This window comes from Hemitrygon akajei, chromosome 8, assembly GCF_048418815.1.
Source record: "Hemitrygon akajei chromosome 8, sHemAka1.3, whole genome shotgun sequence".
In the NCBI taxonomy this organism is placed as follows: Eukaryota; Metazoa; Chordata; class Chondrichthyes; order Myliobatiformes; family Dasyatidae; genus Hemitrygon; species Hemitrygon akajei.
The window spans coordinates 37,469,938-37,485,942 of NC_133131.1; positions in this window are offsets into that span (position 1 = coordinate 37,469,938).

Here is a 16,005-nt window from a genome sequence, read left to right on the forward strand (position 1 = left end):
TGGATTTGGAAAGAGGGCATCACTCCTTCTCTACTCACTTCACACCTGTGACTGTGAGGCTCAGCACAGCCTCGACACCGTATTCGAGTTTGCTGATGATACCACTATGGTGGACCACAACAAAGATGGTGACAAATCGGCACACAGGAGGGAGGATTGAAAACTTGGCTGGGTAGTGTCGCAACGACAACCTCTCACTGAATGTCAGTAAGACCAAGGAAATGGTTGTAGACTTCAGGAGAGGGAAACCAGAGGTCCATTAGACAGTCCTCATTGAAGGGTCAGTAACTTTAAATTCCTGGGTGTCACTATCTCAGAAGACCTGTCCTGGACCCACCATATAAATGTAATTCAAAAAAAAGCATCACAGCACCTCTATTTCCTCAGGAATCTGCGGAGATTTGGCATGACACCAAAAACTTTGACAAACTTCTATAGATGTGTAGTGGAGTGTGTATTGAGTGGCTACATCATAGCCTGGTATAGAAACACCAATACGTTTGAACAGAAAATCCTACAAAGGACAGTGGATTCAGCCCATTACATCACAGGTAAAGCCCTCCCCACCATTGAGCACATCTACATCAAATGGTGTTGTAGGAAAGCAGCATCCATCATCAAAGATCCTCACCACCCAGGCCATACTCTTTTCTCATTGCTGCCATCAGGTAGAAGGTACAAGAGCCTCAGGACTCGCACCTCTAGGTTCAGAAACAGTTACCACCCCACAGCCATCAGGCTCTTGAACAAAAGGGCATAACTACACTCATCTATTGAGATGTTCCCATAGCCAATGATCTCATTGCAAGGTCTCTTTATCTTGTTATTTCATGCTCTCATTATTTATATTTGTATTTGTGCAGTTTGTTGTTTTCTATGCTCTTCTTAATCTTTCACTGATCTTCTTATAGTTACTATACTATAGATTTGCTGAGTATGCCTACAGGAAAAAGTATCTCGGGGTTGTATGTGGTGGCAGATATGTACGCTTATAATAACACTTACTTTGAACCAGTATTACTATAACATGATGGAAATGACTGGACTGACAGAGCTATTCTTCTTGAAACTACCTAATGCAGCCATGCTTTCTAATGCATCACTAGGCTTAAGAAGGAACAAATAGCCCATTTTCACCATTTTTTGAACATGGGTCAAATATTACAAATCTCACTAACAAAGAGAGGCATAACTACCAATGCTCTAGTGGCATGGTGTCACGAAACAGTCTTTTTCTCAATGTGAATTGAGAAAAATCTTTTTCTCAGATGCAAAAACTCCATTTAAGATCTCCCCCATCTCTTTTGGCTCCAAGCATAGATTACCAGTCTGATTTTCTAGAGGACCAGTTTTGTTCCTTGTAATCCTTTTGCTCTTAACATATTTTCAGATTCTCCTTCAGCTTGTCTGCTAGAGCAACCACATGCCTTCTTTTATCCCTCCTGATTTCTTTCTGAAATGTTCTCTTGCATTTCTTACAATCCTCAAGTACCTCATTTGTTCTTCCTTGCCTATACCTGCTTTGCACCTCCTTCTTTTTCAAAACCAGGGCCTCAATATCTCCTGAAAACCAAGGTTCCCTAAACCTGTTATCCTTTTCTTTTATTCTGACAAGCATATACAAGCTTTGTACTCACAAAATTTCACCTTTGAAGGCCTTGCAATTTACCAACTGTACCTTTGCCAGAAAACACCCTGTCCCAATTCACATTTGCCAGATTCTTTCCGATACCATCAAAATTTCTCCAATTTAGAATCTCAACCTAAAGACCATACCTATCTTTTTCCATAATTACTTTGATAGTAATGGCATAATGATTATTAGATGCAAAGTGTTCTCCTATAAAAACTTCTGGCATCTATACTGTCTCATTCCCTAATAGCAGATCAAGTGTTGCACACTCGCTCATTGGGACTTCAATTCTTCAATGTACTGATTAAGGAAACTTCCCTGAATGCATTTGACAAACTCAGTCCCATCTTGTCCTTTTACAGTATGTGAGACCCAGTCAATATGTGGAAAGCTAAAATCACCTACTATCACAACCTTAGGTTTCTTAAAAAAGTCTGAGAACTCCCTACAAATTTGTTCCTCTAAATCATGTGGACTGTTGGGTGGTCTACTGCAGTGGTCCCCAACCACCGGGCCTCAAAGCATGTGCTACCGGGCCACAAGGAAACAATATGATTTGTCGATATGAAACGATATGAGTCGCTGCACCTTTCCTTGTTCCCTGTCATGCCCACTGTTGAATTTGAACGCACTCAAGGTCATTATCCACGTAAGGTCATCAGTCACCTAATGCGGCCAGTGAGAAGTGCTGTTGGTACTGGCCTGGAACACGGACAGATGGGTGCCGCCTCTAAACCTGTTTGTGGGGAACCTGGTGCTAAAATATTCGCAGACCTAATTCAGGCTCAGGGTTTCAAGTTATAATTGACTTATCACTATGTTCATGCGAGGAAAATATGTGCTGTGTGTTTAATATTCAATTTGTTAGATAAACCCTTTTAGAAACAAAATTGAGTGTATTAGCCATTTACAAGTGACTTATATTTGACTTATCACCTATATTCCGGTCATGATTAACACCCACACCCCTCCTCCCCACCCCCCCCCTCCCCCGTTGGCTGTTCCGCAAGAATATTGTCAATATTAAACTGGTCCGCGGTGCAAAAAAGGTTGGTGACCCCTGGTCAATTGTATAACCCCATTAACATGATTATACCTTTCTTATTCCTCAATTCCCCCCCATAAATCCTTAATAGATTAGTTTTCCAGTCTGCCCTGACTGAGCACTGCCATGCTATTTTCCCTGACTAGTAACACTGCTCCCTCTTCCTTTAATCCTGCCCACTCTGACATGTCTAAAACAATGGACTCCTGGAATATTGAGCTACCAGTCCTGCCTCTCCTGTAACCAAGTCTTACTAATAGCTACAATATCACAATTCCATGTTTCAATCGATGCCTTTAACTCATCTGCCTTTCCTGCAATATTTCTTTCATTGAAGTATATGCAACTCAGATCATTAGTCGCACCATACTCAACCTTTTGATCCCTGACTTTGTCTGATATCTTAAACAACATCTGTCTCCACAACCATTCCACTATCAGTTCTGGCACTCTGGTTCCCATCCCCCTGCAACTCTAGTTTAAGTCCCCCCACCCCCAAACCTTCCCACTAGGATATTAGTCCCCTTCCAGTTCAGGTGAAAACTGTTTCTTCTGTACAGGTCCCACGTTCCCTGAAAGAGAGCCCAATGATCCAAACCCCTGAAGCCATCCCTTCCATACCAACTCCTTAGCCACGTGTTCAATCACATGATCTGCTTCTTTTAGGCCTCTCTAACACATGGAATGGGTAGCAACACTGGAGGTCCTGTTCTTTAACTTAGCACCTAACTCCTGAACCCATTTTGCAGAACGCTGTCCCTCTTGGTACTTATGTCATTGGTACCTATATGGACAACACCATCTGGGTGCTCATCCTCCCACTTAAGAATTCTGAGGACTTGATCTGAGTTTTCCCAGACCCTGGCACCAATTTACCAATTTTTCTGCTGATCCTGGATGGAAGGGTTTCAACAAAATGAAGAAAGAGCTGGATCTTGCTGCATGCAACCTTTACAGGGTCGATCTGCCCACACAACATACATTACTCAGCTAGATGCAAAAACTGACTCTACTGCCGTCAGCACTCTTGTCTCAGGAAACAAGGCCCAATACAGAGTAGGTCTTATAAGTTGCAGCAGCTCTTTCAGAACACCACAGGAAGGTTTTGACAACTGGCAAAGATGTAAACAGGTCTTTGTAGCTTTCCAAATGATAATCAATCTTAACAACATTTCAATGTGTCTACACAAATATTAAATAATCAAAATTTAAACAAAAACAAATGTTCACACATAACATAATTGAAAACATCATAGGCTACGCTTTTTAAAAGCCCGTAAAATGCTACAGTGAAATGCGCAATAATATCAAGGTGGTTTCATTCTTTCATCAAACTTCTAAGAGGTGAATTCCCATGTACCATTGGGGTGTCTCAGCCAGAATACTGTATCTTTATGGACTTGGTGAGACGGGGTAAAAACATTACCTGCCTAGTGGCAGTTCTATCAGCAAAGGAGACATGAAGTTGAAATTTGCTAATATCAGTTTCTTAGATCATGAATTATGCTGATACTTTGAAGTAAAGCTGCAGCCAGACCACACTTACATGAAGTCATAATACTGTCTCCAGTGAGGAGTGGAAAGTCTCCTTGAAACTTGGACCACTGAATTTGCTTTCCTTATATCCATATTTCAGTGCCATCAGAATAAATTACTTCAATTATATTTGTAAATGGCAATTATTTTTAATCAAATCACACCGTTAGATAAATTGTTAACATGGCAACACATGAGTCACTAGCGCATGCCTGAGGTATGTAGAGTGGGCAAGTTAACGATGTCAGTCTTCAAGTGACGCTGATTTGAAAACATCGCTGCCAAATTAGGTCAGAGTGATCCAACTAAGGTCATGTTAAGCATGCATGGGAAATTGGCATTAACAACAGGAATTCAGTTCCATCCCCTGCCTCTCTACTAACATAGCATCTTCCCACCAGAAAACATAAGCTATTTAGAGGCATTGACTATGACTTGCAGATTTTATGGATAACATTGGAGAGGAGAGTTGGGTGGAGAACATTTTCACTATCTAAAGACATGATCAAAATTTAAATTCTTCAGGGATTGAATTTTGAATTAATTCACCAATTAGATATGATTGGAAGGCAACACAAGTGAATCTGCAGATGCTGGAAATAAATAAAAAACACGAAATGCTGGCAGAACTCAGCAGGCCAGACAGCATCTATGGGAGGAGGTAATAATGACGTTTTGGGCCGAAACTCCTGATGAAGGGTTTTGGCCCGAAACGTCGTTATTACCTCCTCCCATAGATGCTGTCTGGCCTGCTGAGTTCTGCCAGCATTTCGTGTTTTTTATTTTTTTAGATATGATTGGATATTGCTCTATGCTTTCAAGTTGAAAGACAGGAGAAGGAGAGAGCCTGCAGAACAGAACAACCTGACAGAAGAGGAAAGGAGATGCAATTCAAACTTCATTGCAACCTTTTCTGGACATGTGATTGTTTTCTATTTAAAGATGTAATAATATTTTTAATTTAGTCTTCCTTACCTTTATCTTAGACAATATCAGGACACTTTCCCCCTTTATTGTTACATTTGGAACTTGAGTAGAATTAACTCATTTAACCTACTTTACCATTAAATGGGATTGTGGCTGATCTGTGATCCAACTTCATAGACCATTCGCTGAATTATATCCTTTAGCTTTAGTTAACAAAAATCTTAACTTTGAAATATTACATTTTAAATGTAACTTTATTTTAGTTCCAGAGAACATATGCTTACTTTCTGCAGTTTCTCCTGATAAGTTTGGGAATTAGACATCACATTAATAGAACGTAGTACAGCGCAGGAACAGATATTTCAGCCCACAAAGCTGTGCTGAACCAGCTAAAAAGGCAAATCAAAAACACCCAAACACTAATGCCTCCTAACTCCATCACGCCTATATCCCTCCATCTTCCTCACATCCATGTGCCTATCTAAACATCTCCTAAAAGTCTCTAATGGACTTGCCTCTACCACCATACCAGGGAGTGCATTCTGGACATTCAGAACAGCCTGAGTAAAAAACTTGCCCCTCTCACCTTCAATGCATGCCCTCCTGTATTAGACACTTCAACCATGGGAAACAGTACTCTGTCCGCTCTCATAATCTTGTAAATCTCTATCAGATCTCCCCTCAGCCTCCACTGCTCCAGAGAAAACAGCTGAAGGTTATTCAGCCTCTCGTGATAGCACATGCACTCTAAACCAGACAGCATCTGGTAAACCTCTTCTGCACTCCTTCCAAAGCCTCAACATCCTTCCTATAGTGGGGACGACCAGAACAGTACGCAATACTCCAGATACAGCCTAACCAGAGTCTTATGAAGTTGCAACATAACCTCCTGACTATTGAACTCAATTCCTCGACTAATAAAAGCAAGCATTCCATAAACTTTCTTAACTTGTGTAGGCACATTCAAGGAGCTATGAACTTGGATCCCAAGGCCTCTCTGTTGAGCGACACTGTTAAGGATCTTGCCTATAACAGTGTACTGCTTCTTTGCATTTACCCTGTCTCACATTTATCTGGCTTGGCAGAACATCGTGGGTCAAATGGCCTGTTCCTATGATGTATGTTCTATGTTCTATGTAATAAATATACTCAGCATTCCCAACTTGTCCAACATATTCTTCCTTAGGAGTGATGCCCAGAACTGCTGAGATTACTCCAAGTGTGGTCTAACCAGGCATTTGGAAAGTTATACTCCCTGCTTTCCAGCCATTCACATATTCCATTGGCACTGGCCAGCCTTCCATCATCTCACATTATTTGGCCTTTGTGAATAGTTTCAATACTAGTTCATGCCACTTTGAGCATCAATGTATAAAGGAGTCTTGAGACTTACACTGCTTTTAGCTTTTTGTTTTTTTAGAATGTATTATTTTCTTTCCATTTGGGTCCAAAGTTGTCTACATTGAAAAGCATCTGTGGTTAAACCACTGAGAATGCAGAGTAAATTTACTGCTCTTTTATGTAGGTATAAAGAATCATACACCCTTCATTCAGGGAGGGTATTGTATTATTTATCTTCCAATCAACATTTCCTAGATTAGATTAGCTGTAATTTCCACAGTCCTGCTTGTCAAATTTGCTGTGTTAAATTTATTGCTGTTCCATTATTACAGGGATCACCAACCTTTTTTGCACCGCAGACCAGTTTAATATTGACAATATTCTTCTGGACGGGCCAGGGGGGTGGGGGCACGGGGTTGTTAATATCGACTGGAATATAGATGATAAGGCAACTATAAGTCACTTATAAATGGCTAATACCCTCAATTTTGTTTCTAAAAGGGTTTATCTAACAAATTGAATATTAAACGCACAGCGCATATTTTCCTCGCGTGAACATAGTGATAAGTCAACTATAACTCACTTATAAGTCAATAGCATCATAACACTTTAAGTAACATTTGGATATTAAACGCACAGCACATACTTTCCTCGTATGAACATATAAAATCATTGCAACACACCAGTGAGAGGACAAGGTAAGGGCTGGAGGTCCCCATACCGGGGCCACGGCGGTCGCAGTCCGGAGAGAGCGACCGACTGAGCGAGGAGTGCGACAGAGCGCGCGCCCATCCCCCTTGTAGGTAGGTAGGATCTATCGGCTGACAAAAGTTTGGCTCGAGGGATGACTTTCAGTAGGTCGCAGCGAGGTAGCTGCTCTGCTACTTACAAAACCCTGAGCCCAAATTAGGTCGTCTATGAATATTTTAGCACCGGGTTCCCCACGAACATTCGGTGTGCTAAACGGGTTTAGAGGTGGCGCCCATCTGGCCGCGTTCCAGGCCAGTAGCATCGGCACTTCTCGCCAGCTGCGCGAGGCGGACGGTTACGCGAGGCCAACCAGTCATCCCTGGCGCGAGGGTATCACTACGTTTAGGCAACTGATGACCTCGCGTGCGTTCAAGTTCAACAGTGGGTGTGACAGGGAATGAGGAAAGGTGCAGCTGACTCATATCATTTCATATCGACAAATCACATCATTTCCTCGTGGCCCGGTAGCACATGCTTTGCAGCCCAGTACCAGTCCGCGGCCCGGTGGTTGGGACCACTGCATTATTATAACTGTGACAACAAAATTGCATAATTGATTGTAAAGAACTTTACCAGAAAAGGAAAACATACATTGTAAATAAAAGCCCTTTGTTTGAAAAACTTAATTGATCTCAGTCATGTTATGATTGGTAAATACTCATACGCTTACAGTAGATTGTTAGACATTCTGGATAAGCATTCATTACTAATCTAAAACATCCCCCTAAATTGTTGGATGTAGGCATGTCTTTAGAAAATTATCTGAAACACAGTCAACTAATTCACTATTTGTTTATTTAGAGATACAGCACAGTAACAGCCCCAACAAGCCTGCACCATCCAGTTGCACCCATGAGATCAATTAACCTTATGTCTTTTGAATGTGGAACGAAACCAGAACACCCAGAGGAAGCCCACGCAGTGACGGGGAGAACATAGCTGTATGCTTATTTCTTCTTTATCACTGAAGTGATTTGATCCTTGGTTACTAAATCTATTCTCCATAATATCCATTGAACCCATCATCTTTCCTTTACATCTTCTCAATTTGGGTCACATCGGTCCACTCTCCTCTCCTAGCTGATTCCTTCTTCTCCAGCCCTTTACCTTTCTCACCCACCTGGCTTCACCTATCATCTTCTGGCTAGCTTCCTCCACCTCCCCCCACATTTTTTACGCAGGCATCTTCCCCCTTCCTTTACAGTCCTTGGCCCAAAACTTTGACTCTCTACTCATTTCCTGTTGAGTTCCTCCAGCATTTTGAGTGTGTTCTCAGTTGCGGTATTTGATTCCTTGTCCTGATGACTATCTCGGTTGCACTTAGCACGTCCTTCTGTGCAAGTTGTACTTTCCCTCCATTTCATTTAATGGTCCTTAGATTCCATGTGGTTGTTCTTATTTGGGTCACACTCCTAACCTGCTGGAAAGGGCAAGAGCAGCATTTAACATAGATGACAATACAGGTTAAGCAAGGGTAAGTCAAGTGTTCTGCCGGCAAGTGGCACGTAGATTTACCTGTGCTTTTACCTTACTAATGCAAATAAATGTAGGTTTCTTTAAAGTTCGCTCTCAGTTTATTAAAAAGATACAAAAATGAAACAAGCTTTTCCAAAAAATACTTACAAAAGTTATTACTGATGATATAATTCAGCAACAGGAAGTAATAACATGGGGTTTCTTTTCCAGAAGAAAGCCAAGTCAAAACTGCAATAAGACTATCATGTACTGTATAATACTTCTCAAAGAAGCATTCTGTACTTTTCTAAGTAGGCTGATAGCCAATTGTTTTTGCCTGTCAAGATTTACAACTGCTATCCCACTGTATCGCTGATCCTGGGAAGAAGTACAGAGTTATTTATTAGCTAGTATTTTGTTTGTAATGTGACCATCTGAATGAGCAGAATAGGCTATCTGAGCAACAGAAGGAAATAGACAGTAACTATTAACATGGTTTGTCTGTTTGGAGCAAGCATACATGTCACTGTCAGTGTAATAGACTGATTCATATTCTCTCGCAGCAATGTGCACCCATTTACCATGAATTGTTTTGCCACATCTGGATATAACATCAGTCGTTGGGAAGCTATTAAATTCTTTCATTAGGGATAGTGTAAGTGGGCACTAGAACAAATATGTGGTGATCAGGGAGAGTCCGCATAGTTTTGTTAAAGATAATTCGTGTATAAATAATCTAACTGAACTTTAGGAGGAAGTCATTAATAAGAAAAACAAGGAAGCTTCAATTGTGTCTCATATCTACTTAAATAGAGAAAAAAGAGTCATTTATCATGGTGTACAGAGAAATTGGCATCCCTTGAAGCCCTGTATTTCATATTTCTTAACTTACCATTGTTTGCATTCTCAACCTCGAAGTGTCTTTATCTACTTTGTTCATTGTATCACTCTCTGTCTAACTGCCCCTTTTAACCCATTGACAGATCACCTCTACAGTGGTGCTAGAAAGTTTGTGAACCCTGTAGAATTTTCTCTATTTCTGCATAAATATGACCTAAAATGTGATCAGATACTCATGTAGGTCCTAAAACAAGATATAAAAAAAGATAAAGAGAACTCAATTAAATAAATAACACAAAAACACAATACTTTTTTGATTGAAAAAAATGATCCAATATTACATGGATTTGTTGGAAAAAGTATGTGATCCTCTGGGGTAATGCTTTCTACAAAAGCTATTTGGAGTCAGGTGTTCCAATCAATGATGTGAGATTGGAGGTGTGGGTTGTAGAGGTGCCCCACCCTATAAAAAAGACACAAAGCCAGGTTACTGACAGAGCCTGCTCTTTTCATGGAAGATCTGTTTATGTGCAACATGTCTCAATCAAAACAACTTTCAGAGGCCCTTAGAAGAAGAATTGTAGAGTTGCATCAAGCTGGAAAAGGTTACAAAAGTATTTCTAAAGACTTGAGTATTCATCAGTCCTCAGTAAGAGAAATTGTCTACAAATGGAGGAAACTCAGCACTGTTGCCACTCTCCCTAGAAGTGGGCATTCTACAAAGATCACACCAAGAGCACAATGTGCAATGCTGAAGGAGGTGATAAAGAACCTAACAGCAACAGCAAAAGACCTGCAGAAATCTCTAGAACTTGCTAATGTCTCTGTTCATGAGTCCGCTATAAGAAAAATACTGAACAGGAATAATGCTCATGGAAGGACACCACTGCTCTCCAAAAAGAAACATTGCTGCACATCTCCAGTTTGCAAAAGACCACCTGGATGTTGTACAATGCTTCTGGGACAATGTTCTGTGGATAAATGAGACAGAAGTTGAGCTTTTTGTTGCAAATGCACATTGCTATGTTTGGAGGAAAAAGCACACTGCACACCTACACCAAAACCTCATCCCGACTGTGAAGCATGGTAGAAGCGGCAACATGGCTTGGGGCTGCTTTGCTGCCTCAGGCCTTGGACGGTTTGCAGTCGTTGAATACAATGATTACAAAATTGTATCAAGGCATTTTACAGGAGAATGTTAAGGTCTATCACCTGAAGCTTCATGGAAGTTGGATAATGCAATGATCTGAAAGACAGGAGTAAATCAGCAATGGAATGGTTAAAAAACAAGAAAATTAGTATTTTGGAATGGCCGAGTCAAAGTCCTGACCTTAATCCTACAGAAATATTGCGGAAGGACCTGAAGTAAGCAGTTTATGTGAGGAAGCCCATCAGAATCCCAGAGTTAAAATAGTTTTGTAAGGAGGATTGGCCTTAAAGTTCCTCCAAGCCAATGTGTAGGACTGATCAACAGTTACTGGAAATGTTTAGTTGAAGTTATTGCTGTACAGGGACATACCAGTTACTGAAAACAAAGGTTCACATACTTTTTCCAACAAATACATGTAATATTGGATCATTTTTCTCAATAAAAAATGAACAAGACTAATGTTTTGTGTTATTTATTTAATAGGGTTCTCTTTGTCTAATTTTAGGACTTGCGTGAAGATCTGATCACATTTTAAGTCAAGTTTATGCAGAAATACAAATAATTCTGCAGGGTTCACAAACTTTCTAGCACCACTGTATAATGTATCCCTGCAGTAATTCTGGCCTTACCCTATCACAGGTTTTCTTTTCTAACTGACCCACCTCTCTGCAATTATTTCTCTCTGTTTTCCAGATTAATTGGCTGCTTCTGACTTGAAATTTTAACATTGTTCTCTTTTCATTTATGTTGTTTGAATGTTTCTAGACTTCTGCTATTACTGCCGAGAGGTAATCATGAGTACCACGAGTGCAGATTAGGAGCAGGAATCAGGCCAGCAGGCAGATGGAAGAAAGCTATCTACTGGTTGTGTAGTGTGTACAATATTAAAGGGTCACCTGCTTGAGATCTTTAAAATGCCAAAGAATTCGATAGACTCAGCTATTACAGCTATTCCCCGGTGGGGAATCAAAAATATGAGCAAAAAAAAATTCAGTGGGGCAATTTTGATGTAAATCAAGAATACTTTTCATATAAAGGAGAATGTTCTCCATATCTTTGGGTGTAAATCAATTGGAACTTTCAAGGCTGTGATCAATTGTCGTTAAATAAATTTGTTATCAAACATCATGGAGCTAAGATACTGCTTCCTCCGGCTGCTCCAGCTTCCTCTCACAATCCAAAGACGTACTGATTAGTAGGTTAATTGGTAAACTGTCCTGGGATTAGGTTCAGATTAAACCAAGGGATTGCTGGGCGGCCTGGCTCAAAGTGCCAGCACAGCCAATTCTGTACTGTATCTCAATAAACAGACAAATAAAAAGGTAATTGCCCTTTAGGTTATGAGTGCTGTAAAAAGCTTTTAATGATTGCAGCTCAAAAATAACAAGACCATCTAGATGATAACACTCAATGCTTTTGAGTGCTAGGTGATAAAAGTTTTATGAAAATCCAAACAATATAGGTAGCACATATCGATAATTGAGATGTGTGTCTCTGTGAGCATGATGTATACATGGACAGAGGTTATCACAGATTGTACAATGGTCATTTAGCATTATTTGTACAATATTGTACTGTACTCAGAGGCCATGCATTGAAAGGTCTGATCTGGAAGTCTGCATCCTATTTTGGTAATATTTAAAATGTGCCTGTACCACTATCAAGAACTAAGATACATTTGACTACTTCCAGGGTGCCACTTCTTTAAGACTTCCTTCTCAGTTACCATCCACACCCCTAATGTCTCTTCTTGCCCACATATAATGTCCTCAGGTTCTACCTATTCTCTACACACCATCCCTATCCAGTTCTCCCCATCTCTCCTCTCCACTGATCACCCTTGACCAAATTCCCTAATCCTAACGATCATTACTGAAGACTTAATATCATAAGAGAAAAAATGTTTTCCAGTAGTAAGTCATGCTGAAACTGAAATATTTCTGTATTGTGTTCACAAACGCATTGAGACACAGCATAATTCCCTCCAAAGAAGTGGCAAGTTACTTGCAAGTTATGATGATGATACCTGTCTTTCTTGAAAGACAACAAAAATATAATGTGCGTTATGGGTCAGTCCGTTGGAGGGCTGCAACGCCTGCTATGCTGTACAGTCCAATTTTGGAGCGTCAGGTTTTGCTGCATGTGAATGTTGTGACCTATGCCAGTCTTATGACTCATAACTGCTGCCTCCCACATTGGTTCTGTCACTGCAAACAGTGGCACTGGAGTGACCTGTCCAGAGCACAAGCCTGGGTAGAAAGTTTGGAGATCTCCGGATGCTCAGTTGTCAAGATCCTCCCCTCAGCCTCACCGGTGCAGCCCGAAGGAACGCAAAGCAATACGTTTGGCACCAGCTTGGCTACAGGAACCGCCAGAAGAATGTTCAGTGATGTCCAGCCACCTTAGGGCCTCCACTCTGGATTCTCTGTCTGGGTTTACCCCTCATCTCTCCCGAGGCTGCCCATGAGGCAGTGGGACTATTTACCCGTAGCTGGGGATCTGGTTGCAGGCCATAATACTTAAACTATTAACACAAGTTAGCACACTGTACCCAGCTCTTCATGGCTTGCTCCATTGTTGAAAGCAGGCGCACCTACCTAATTCAATCAGAATATGAACACTCAGAAAGAAATACAGAGAACAACACATTCATGCTTCAAAATGTAGTATACTGCTCCCAATTTTGAACAGTTAATCATTATGCAAACTTACCGAACATAAATCTAGACTCAGGGGTTTCAGAATCTTCCTGGTCTACTCACAGGTACTGGGGTTGAATCAAATGTTGGATTGATTGGTTCCTGATCTCCACTCAAAGTTTTGTTTCTTTGTCAAAATTGTTATTTCATTCCTTGAGTCTGTTCTTGATCCAGTTCAGACACAATGCACTCCTACTGTTCTTTTGAGTTTCCATAAAATTTGTACCAAGCACATCTTTCCTTCACCCCCCTTTCTGCTTTCCACAGGGATCGCTCCCTACGCAACTCCATTGTCCACTTGTCCCCCCCATCCCTTCCCACCGATCTCCCTCCTGGCACTTATCCTTGTAAACGGAACAAGTGCTACACCTGCCCTTACACTTCCTCCTTCACCACCATTTAGGGCCCCAGACAGTCCTTCCAGGTGAGGCGACACTTCACCTGTGAGTCGGCTGGTGTGGTATACTGCGTCCGGTGCTCCCGGTGTGGCCTTTTATATATTGGTGAGACCCGACACAGACTGGGAGACCGTTTCGCTGAACACCTACGCTCTGTCTGCCAGAGAAAGCAGGATCTCCCAGTGGCCACATATTTTAATTCCACATCCCATTCCCATTCTGATATGTCTATCCATGGCCTCCTCTACTATCAAGATGAAGTCACACTCAGGTTGGAGGAACAACACCTTATATTCCGTCTGGGTAGCCTCCAACCTGATGGTATGAACATTGATTTCTCTAACTTCCATTAATGCCCCTCCTCCCCTTCTTACTTCATCCCTGATATATTTAGTTTTTCTCTCCCCTCCTTTTTTTTCTTTCTCTGCCAATCACTCTGCCTGTTCTCCATCTCCCTCTGGTGCTCCCCTCCCCCTTTCTTTCTCCCTAGGTCTCCCGTTCCATGATCCTTTCCCTTCTCCAGCTCTGTATCCCTTTGCCAATCACCTTTCCAGCTCTTAGCTTCACCCCATCCCCTCCTGTCTTTTCCTATCATTTCAGATTTCCCTCTCCCCCTCCTGCTTTCAAATCTCTTACTATCTTTTCTTTCAGTTAGTCCTGACGAAGGGTCTCGGCCCGAAACGTCGACAGTGCTTCTCCTTATGGATGCTGCCTGGCCTGCTGTGCTCCACCAGCATTTTGTGTGTGTTGTCTCATGAGGAAAAGGCAAATTTTGTAACTCACAGTACATATTTGCAGAACAATTTCAGAAAACTGAATATAATTCATAAGAAAATGTTCAGGGTCATTCAGCACAGATCAATGAAGGAACTGAATTCCAGATTTACTTTCTGGTATGATAATTTTTGTAAGTTTGAAAGTTGTTGAAAGGTTCATTACTCAAAGTTTGACAGTAGATAAGTGAAAAATCTTTAATAACTAGCCAATGGATAATGTAGCAGCACAGTTGAACTACGGGACATCTTAACTTTCACGATCACAAAAAGCAGTGAACCTCATCTTTGAAATCTAGTTTTAGGATAGGCACTACAGCATGTTAAGAGGTATGGGTTAGGAATTTGTTTTTGCTCTGAAATTCAAGTTTTCAAACAGCATGTGTCACTCATACAGTTTTAGAAAGACTTCAAAGAATTGCAGTCTTGTATTTGATCCTTGTGCAACAGGCCAAGTATGTTTATTTTTACAAACACTGTCTTTTATGGCAAATAGTGTACTACTAAAAAGATGTAAAGTAATGATACACAGCTGCTGGCACTAGGCCATACAGATGTGACCTTGGACTCCTGCCATTTAAGAGACTCATGCAACCCAGGCATACCACTGCTGCAACTTTACCTAATGATCTGCTGTGAAATTAGTCAACACAGGGGATCAAACATGATCTCCATGGACAGGGGCGAGAAATACCGGTAGAGACAATCACACACAGGCCAGGAGATACAGATACAGTCCAGGGCAACATTAGGCCTCAGCTGGCAGGAAGTTCCCACAACCTATGAACTCAGTTTCAAGGACTCTTCATCTCATGTTTTTGATTCTTATTGCTTATTTATTATTATTATTATTATTATTATTATTATTATTATTATTATTATTATTATTATTATTATTCTCTTTTGCATTTGCACAGTTTGTTCCCTTTTGCACATTGGTTGTTGAGTACGATGTTCCATTGATTCTATTACGGTTATTGGATTTGCTGAGTATGCCCATAAGAAAATGAATCTCTGGGCTGTATGTGATGACATATATGTACTTTGATAATAACATTACTTTGAGCTTTGAGATAAAGAAGCTGATAGCCAGGATTTCTTAATGCAACACAGAGAAGCGTTAGAGACAAAAAAAATTCCTTGATTTTACAAGGTTAGAGAGAGTAAGTCCACCACACTCAGCATTTGCTATTAACATAAAGCACATTTAGCACCTATCCTGTGACCACTCAGCCACCAGCTTTCGCTTCTCCACATTCTCTTTCACACCGCCCACACAAAGAAAGGGGTTACTCACTAAGATGTGAAAGGGAATTCCATCCATGGAAATATTAACTAATCCATGTGGGATGGGAAAACAACTTGAGGTAATGAATGGTAAGAGTCTTATGTGACTTAGTGATCCTGGAATGCATATTTGTGAGTCCACAAAGGGCCAGAACATTTTGAGGATGCAAT